Raw genomic sequence first — 7,136 nt, 5'->3', positions numbered from 1 at the left:
AAGAAAGAGGAAAGAAGGAAGGAAGGAAGGAAGGAAGGAAGGAAGGAAGGAAGGAAGGAAGGAAGGAAGGAAGGAAGGAAAGAAATGTACATAAAATACTAAAGAAGACTAAAGAAGACTAGTACATAAAATACCTGTTACAAATACTAACATTTCAGAATACATCATATAGATTATGACATACCAAGTTAATCATAAATATGATAAATATGATTATGAGACCTGTACTGGAACAGCTATTGTTTGTATCTCAAAATCTTCTATATATCAAGTTAGTAAGAAAGAGGCTCAATGGATTATTGGAGAATGCTCAGCTACACAAACTATTCTATGACTGTCTTAATTCATGCATATTTTCTAAACATTTATTTACTTGAATCTTGGACACATTATTTCTTGTACAGTTTTATTTCTGCTTACCTTTCAGTTTTATGAGTGCTATTCTCTTCTAAAATTTATGTTAACCTGAAGGTATTTCTATTTGCAATTTCCAAAATTGAATTAAGGTAGCTGTGTGCATATATGCATAGAAACCATGACTAAATATTAATAAAGTGTATCTGTCCATTTGCTCAGAAATTACAATTTCATCTTGGAATCAAGATGGTGAAAATCAAATATGGCTCTTCCAAAACATACATACATACATATACACACACATACACACACACACACTTTTTTATATGTATATATACACATATAGATGTATTGATATGACATATATATATATTTATGTGAATAAAGAAGACAGTGAACTATGAACCTGATGCTTTTACATACTTGCCACATTCATATAGATCTGGTATGTTCCAGAAAAACATGTTGACTTGGAATATGCATTTCTGTTTGTTGGTTTATTTGTTTTAGTTTAGCTTTGTAAAAGAGTTATGTTTGCATTAAATAATAATCTATAGGAAACATTTTTGCAGCCAAACACTTTACAAAATATGCACATTATTTTTGTTTTTCATAAACCTTTATAACAGAGACAACAACAAATATTACCCTTTAAATATTTTATGGACTATCTTTAGTCCTTTGTTAAATACATGTCTTATGAACTTAGGAATTTTGAAATTAGTAGTTAACTTTGTCATACATATAAGATTATTTAAAAATTTCCAATTTCTATTAAAAATAAAATATATTTTTACTAAATAAAAAGTATAAATTTTAGGACACATGTGATTGTGATCTCAATAGACTTTACACCTAAAACTATAAGAAATTGGCATATGGAAACTGACATGAGAAGGCAATAAACTAAGATAAAAAGACTTTCCTAAAATAGAGATTTTTTTTAAGCTCCATGTAATAAGAAAATAAATACTTATTTATTTATATGAAAAATTTGAAAAATAAACGTGTAATGGAAGCGGGAAATATAATAGTACTCTAGGAAATGTAATCAGTAACATGCAGAAAAAAATACAGATAATTTCCTAAAGCACATTAAAAAAAAAAGGCATTAAATAAGTACAGCAAATGCTAGTTAAACTAAAGATACTTGGTGTTTTTAATGATCTAAAACAGTAATTAAACCTATGGTATATAAATACTTCCCTGAGTTTACATGACCGAAGATTTCAGATCAATATTGTAGGTCTTACTGAGTGTGAGTATTCAGCCATATTTGTAAAGCACACACACACACACACACACACACACATGCATGCACACACATGCAGCCAAACAGAAATATTTTAATATGTTTATAACTTAATATATTGCTCAGGTGTAAAATTGACCATTAGTTTTCTACTCTATGCTGTTTTCATTCAGTTTGTCATCAGATAAATGTGAGCATTATAAAATAAAAGTTAACTCCCCACAACTTTCCAGGTTTCAGAAATACTTTCTTTAAAATTGAAATTATCTTTCACTTGAAATTTTACTTAAAATTTTCTGTAACATGCCCTGGAGCTTTTGACTTTGCTAAGGGTAAATTTTTATCAACTGTTTTCATGTTTTTTTCTAATGTTATTGTTTTAGTAAGATTTCTTGCTTTTTGCAAGGGTCAATTTTGACAATTTATAGTTTTCTTCAAAAATGTTTAGGTTTACATTTTTTTTGGTTTGAAGCTGGTGTTCTCTGAAATGTTATTTTAAGCTCCTGTAGACCTGAACTCATAACTTTTTTCATTCTGAATGTTTTTTTTTCTCTGTGTCTTCTCTATTTAGTTAGCTCTTAATTACATTTGCCAATGGCTTGTTTTTTGAAAGACAATTCATCTTTTCAAATAACTTTGCTTTTCTTTTTATTGGTCAATTCTGCTGCTTTAATTTATTAATTTCCTATTTCAGTAATTTCTGGTTTAAAATGTATTCTTTCCTTCTTTCTGTTGTTTAGAGGTTTATTTCACTGTTTTTTTAAAACTATTTTATTGAACTGGATGCTTAGTTCCTGTATTTCTCCAGTTCTTGTTTTCTAATAATTATATATAAAGCTATATTTTCCTCTGTCACTTTGATCATATGTCAATTTAGTTTTGTATGTAGTAGTTACCTTGGAGTGTGAAGGAAGTGAAGCATCATGATTTAAACATTGGACTTTGGAACTAGACTATTTGAATTCAAATCCTATCTTGGTCACAAATTAGCTAGGTAAAATATAGCACATTATTTAAGCTCCTTGTATCTTTAAATGGGATTAATGACAGTGCTGACCACATAAGGTTTCTATGAGAATTAAATATGTGACTATAAGTGGAACATTTAGAACAGTAACTACACATTGTAAATGCAGAATAAATAGTAGGTATTTTTAATGTTAACATTGACACATAGGTCTAGGTAGTGATCTCCATTAATATCGTTTGGTTGTGTCCCCAACCAAATTTCATCGTAAATTCCCACATGTTGTGGAAGGGGCCTGGTAGGAGGTAATTGAATCACGGGGGCACGTCTTTCCCATGTTGTTCTTATGATAGTGAGTAAGTCTCACCAGATCTGATGGTTTTGAAAAATGGGAGTCTTCCTGCACAAGCTCTGTTTTTGCCTGCTTCCATTCATTTAAGACATGACTTGCTGCTCCTTGCCTTCCACCATGATTGTGAGGCTTCCCCACCCATGTGGAACTGTAAGTCCAATTAAACTTTGTTTGATTGTAAATAGCCCAGGTTTAGGTACACCTTTATCAGCAGTGTGAACAGTCTAATAAAGTAAATTGGTCCCAGGAGTGGGGTGCTGCTGAAAAAATACCCAAACATGTGGAAGCAACTTTGGAACTGGGTAACAGGCAGAGGTTGGAGCAGATTGGAGGACTCAGAAGAAGATAGGAAAATATGAAAAAGTTTGGAACTTCCTAGAGACTTGATGAATGGCTTTGACCAAAAGCCTGATAGCGATATGGACAATAAAGTCCAGCCTGAGATGGTCTCAGATGGCGATGAGGAACTTGTTGGGAACTGGAGCAAAGGTGACTCTTTTTATGTTTTACTAAAGAGAATGGAAGCATTTTGTCCTTGACCTAAAGATTGTGGAACTTTGAACTTGAGAGAGATGACTTAGGACATCTGGGGAAGAAATTTCTAAGCAGTGAAGCATTCAAGAGGTGACTGGGTGTTATTAAAGGCATTCTGTTTTAGAAGGGAGCCAGAGCATAAAAGTTCAAAAAATTTGCAGCCTGATGATGTGACAGAAAATAACAACCCATTTTCCTAAGAGAAATTCAAGCCTGTGGCAGAAATTGGCATAAGTAACAGGGAACCAAATGCTAATCCCCAACACCATGGGGAAAATGTCTCCAGGGCATGTCAGAGATGTACATGGAATTCCTCCCATCACAGGCCTGGAAGCCTATGGAAAAATGGTTCTGTGGGCTGGCCCCAGGGTCCCTATGCTGTGTGCAATCTAGGATCTTGGTTCCAGTGCAACCCAGCTATACCAGCCATGACTAAAAGGGGTCAAGGTACAGCTCAACCTATTGCTTCAGATGGTGGAAACCCCAAGCCTTGGCAGCTTCCACATGGTGTTGGGCCCACGGGTGCACAGAAGTCAAGAATTGAGGTTTGTGAAAACATCTCTGTCTGATAGCTTTGAAGAGAGTTGTGGTTCTCCCAGCATGGAGTTTGAGATCTGAGGACAGACACACTGCCTCCTCAAGTGGGTCCCTGACCCCCCAGTAGCCTAATTGGGAGACACTTCCCAGTAGGGGCCTACTGACACCTCATACAGCTGGGGGCCCTTCTGAGACGAAGCTTCCACAGAAAAGATCAGGCAGCAACATTTGCTGTTCTGCAGTATTGCTGTTCTGCAGCCTCCACTGGTGATACCCAGGCACACAGGGTCTGGAGTGAACCTCCAGCAAACTCCAACAGACTGCAGCTGAGGGTCCTGACTATTAGAAGGAAAACTAACAAACAGAAAGGATATCCACACCAAAAACCCATCTGTATGTCAACATCATCAGAGACCAAAGGTAGAGAAAACCACAAAGATGGGGAGAAACCAGAGGAGAAAGCTGAAAATTCTAAATATCAGAGTGTCTCTTCTCCTCCAGAGGAAAACAGCTCCTCACCAGCAATGGAACAAAGCTGGATGGAGAATGACTTTGGTGAGTTGAGAGAAGAGGGCTTCAAACGATCAGTAACAACAAACTTCTCCGAGCTAAAGGAGGATTTTCGAACCCATTGCAAAGAAGGTAAAAACCTTGAAAAAAGATTAGACGAATGGCTAACTAGAATAAACAGTGTGCAGAAGTCCTTAAATGACCTGATGGAGCTGAAAATCATGGCACGAGAAATACGTGACACATGCACAAGCTTCATTAGATGATTTCATCAAGTGGAAGAAAGGGTATCAGTGACTGAAGATCAAATAAATGAAATGAAGCAAGAAGAGAAGTTTAGAGAGGAAAAGAGTAAAAAGAAACAAACAAAGCCTCCAAGAAATAAGGAATTATGTGAAAAGACCAAATCTATGTCTGATTCGTGTACCTGAAAGTGACAGGGAGAATGGAACCAAGTTGGAAAACACTCTGCAGGATATTATCCAGGAGAACTTCCCCAACCTAGTGAGGCAGGCCAACTTTCAAATTCAGGAAATACAGAGAACACAACAAAGAAACTCCTCAAGAAGAGCAACTCCAAGACACATAATTGTCAGATGCGCCAAAGTTGAAATGAAGGAAAAAAATGTTAAGGGCAGCCAGAGAGAAAGGTCGGGTTACCCACAAAGGGAAGCCCATCAGATTAACAGCCGATCTCTCGGCAGAGACTCTGCAAGCCAGAAGAGAGTGGGTGCCAATATTCGACATTCTTAAAGAATTTTCAAAGCAGAATTTCATATCCAACCAAACTAAGTTTCATAAGTGAAGGAGAAATAAAATCCTTTACAGACAAGCAAATGCTGAGAGATTTTGTCACCACCAGGACTGCCTTACAAGAGCTCCTAAAGGAAGCACTAAAGATGGAAAGGAACAACCAGTAGCAGCCCCTGCAAAAACATGTGAAATTGTAAAGACCATCATTGCTAGGAAGAAACTGCATCAACTAATGAGCAAAATAACCAGCTAACATCATAATGACAGGATCAAATTCACACATAACAGTATTAACCTTAAAGGTAAATAGGCTAAATGCTCCAATTAAAAGAGACAGACTGGTAAATTGGATAAAGAATCAAGACCCATCAGTGTGCTGTATTCAGGAGATACATCTCATGGGCAGAGACACATATAGGCTCAAAATAAAGGGATGGAAGAAGATCTACCAAGCAAATGAAAAACAAACAAACAAAAAAATCAGGGGTTATAATCCTAGTATAAGATAAAACAGACTTTAAACCAACAAAGATCAAAAGAGACAAAGCAGGTCATTACATAATGGTAAGGGATCAATTCAACAAGAAGAGCTAACTATCCTAAATATATATGCACTCAATATGGGAACATCCAGATTCATAAAGCAAGTCCTTAGAGACCTACAAAGAGACTCAGACTCCCACACAATAATAATGGGAGACTTTAACACCACACTGTCAACATTACACAGATCATTGAGACAGAAAGTTAACAAGGATATTCAGGAATTGAACTCAGCTCTGCACCAAACAGACCTAAAAGACATCTACAGAATTCTCCAACCCAAATAAACAGACTATACATTCTCAGCACCACATCACACTCATTCCAAAATTGACCACATAGTTGGAAGTAAAGCACTCCTCAGCAAATGTAAAAGAAGAGAAATTATGACAAACTGTCCCTCAGACCACAGTGCAATGAAACTAGAACTCAGGATTAAGAAACTCACTCAAAAACGCTCAACTACATGAAAACTGAACAATCTGCTCCTGAATGACTAGTGGGTACATAACGATATAAAGGCAGAAATAAAGATTGTCTTTCAAACCAATGAGAACAAAGACATAACATACCAGAATTTCTAGGACACATTTAAAGCAGTATGTAGAGGGAAATTTATAGCACTAAATGCCCACAAGAGAAATCAGGAAAGATCTAAAAATGACATCCTAACATCACAATTAAAAGAACAAGAGAAGTAAGAGCAAACACATTCAAAAGCTAGCAAAAGGTAAGACATAACTAAGATCAGAGCAGAACTGAAGTAGATAGAGACAAAAAGCCCTTCAAAAAAATCAATGAATCCAGGAGCTGGTTTTTTGAAAAGATCAACAAAATTGATAGACCGCTAGCAAGACTAATAAAGAAGAAAAGGGAGAAGAATCAAATAGACACAATAAAAAATGACAAAGGGGATATCACCACCGATCCCAAATAAATACAAACTATCATCAAAGAATACTATAAACACCTCTACACAACTAAACCAGAAAATCTAGAAGAAGTTGATAAATTCCTGGACACACAGACCCTCCCAAGACTAAACCAGGAAGAAGTTGAATCCCCGAATAGACCAATAACAGGCTCTGAAATTGAGGCAATAATTAATAGCCTACCAACCAAAAAAAGTCCAGGACCAGAAGATTCACAGTCAAATTCTACCAGAGGTACAAAGAGGAGCTGGTACCATTCCTTCTGAAACTATTCCTATCAATAGAAAAACAGGGAATCCTCCCTAATTCATTTTATGAGGCCAGTATCATCCTGATACCAAAGCCTGGCAGAGACACAACAAAAAAAGAGAATTTTAGACCAATATCCCTGATGAACAT

This window comes from Colobus angolensis, unplaced genomic scaffold (assembly GCF_000951035.1).
Source record: "Colobus angolensis palliatus isolate OR3802 unplaced genomic scaffold, Cang.pa_1.0 Scaffold80, whole genome shotgun sequence".
Classification (NCBI taxonomy): Eukaryota; Metazoa; Chordata; class Mammalia; order Primates; family Cercopithecidae; genus Colobus; species Colobus angolensis.
Note: the sequence above shows the minus strand (reverse complement) of the source record.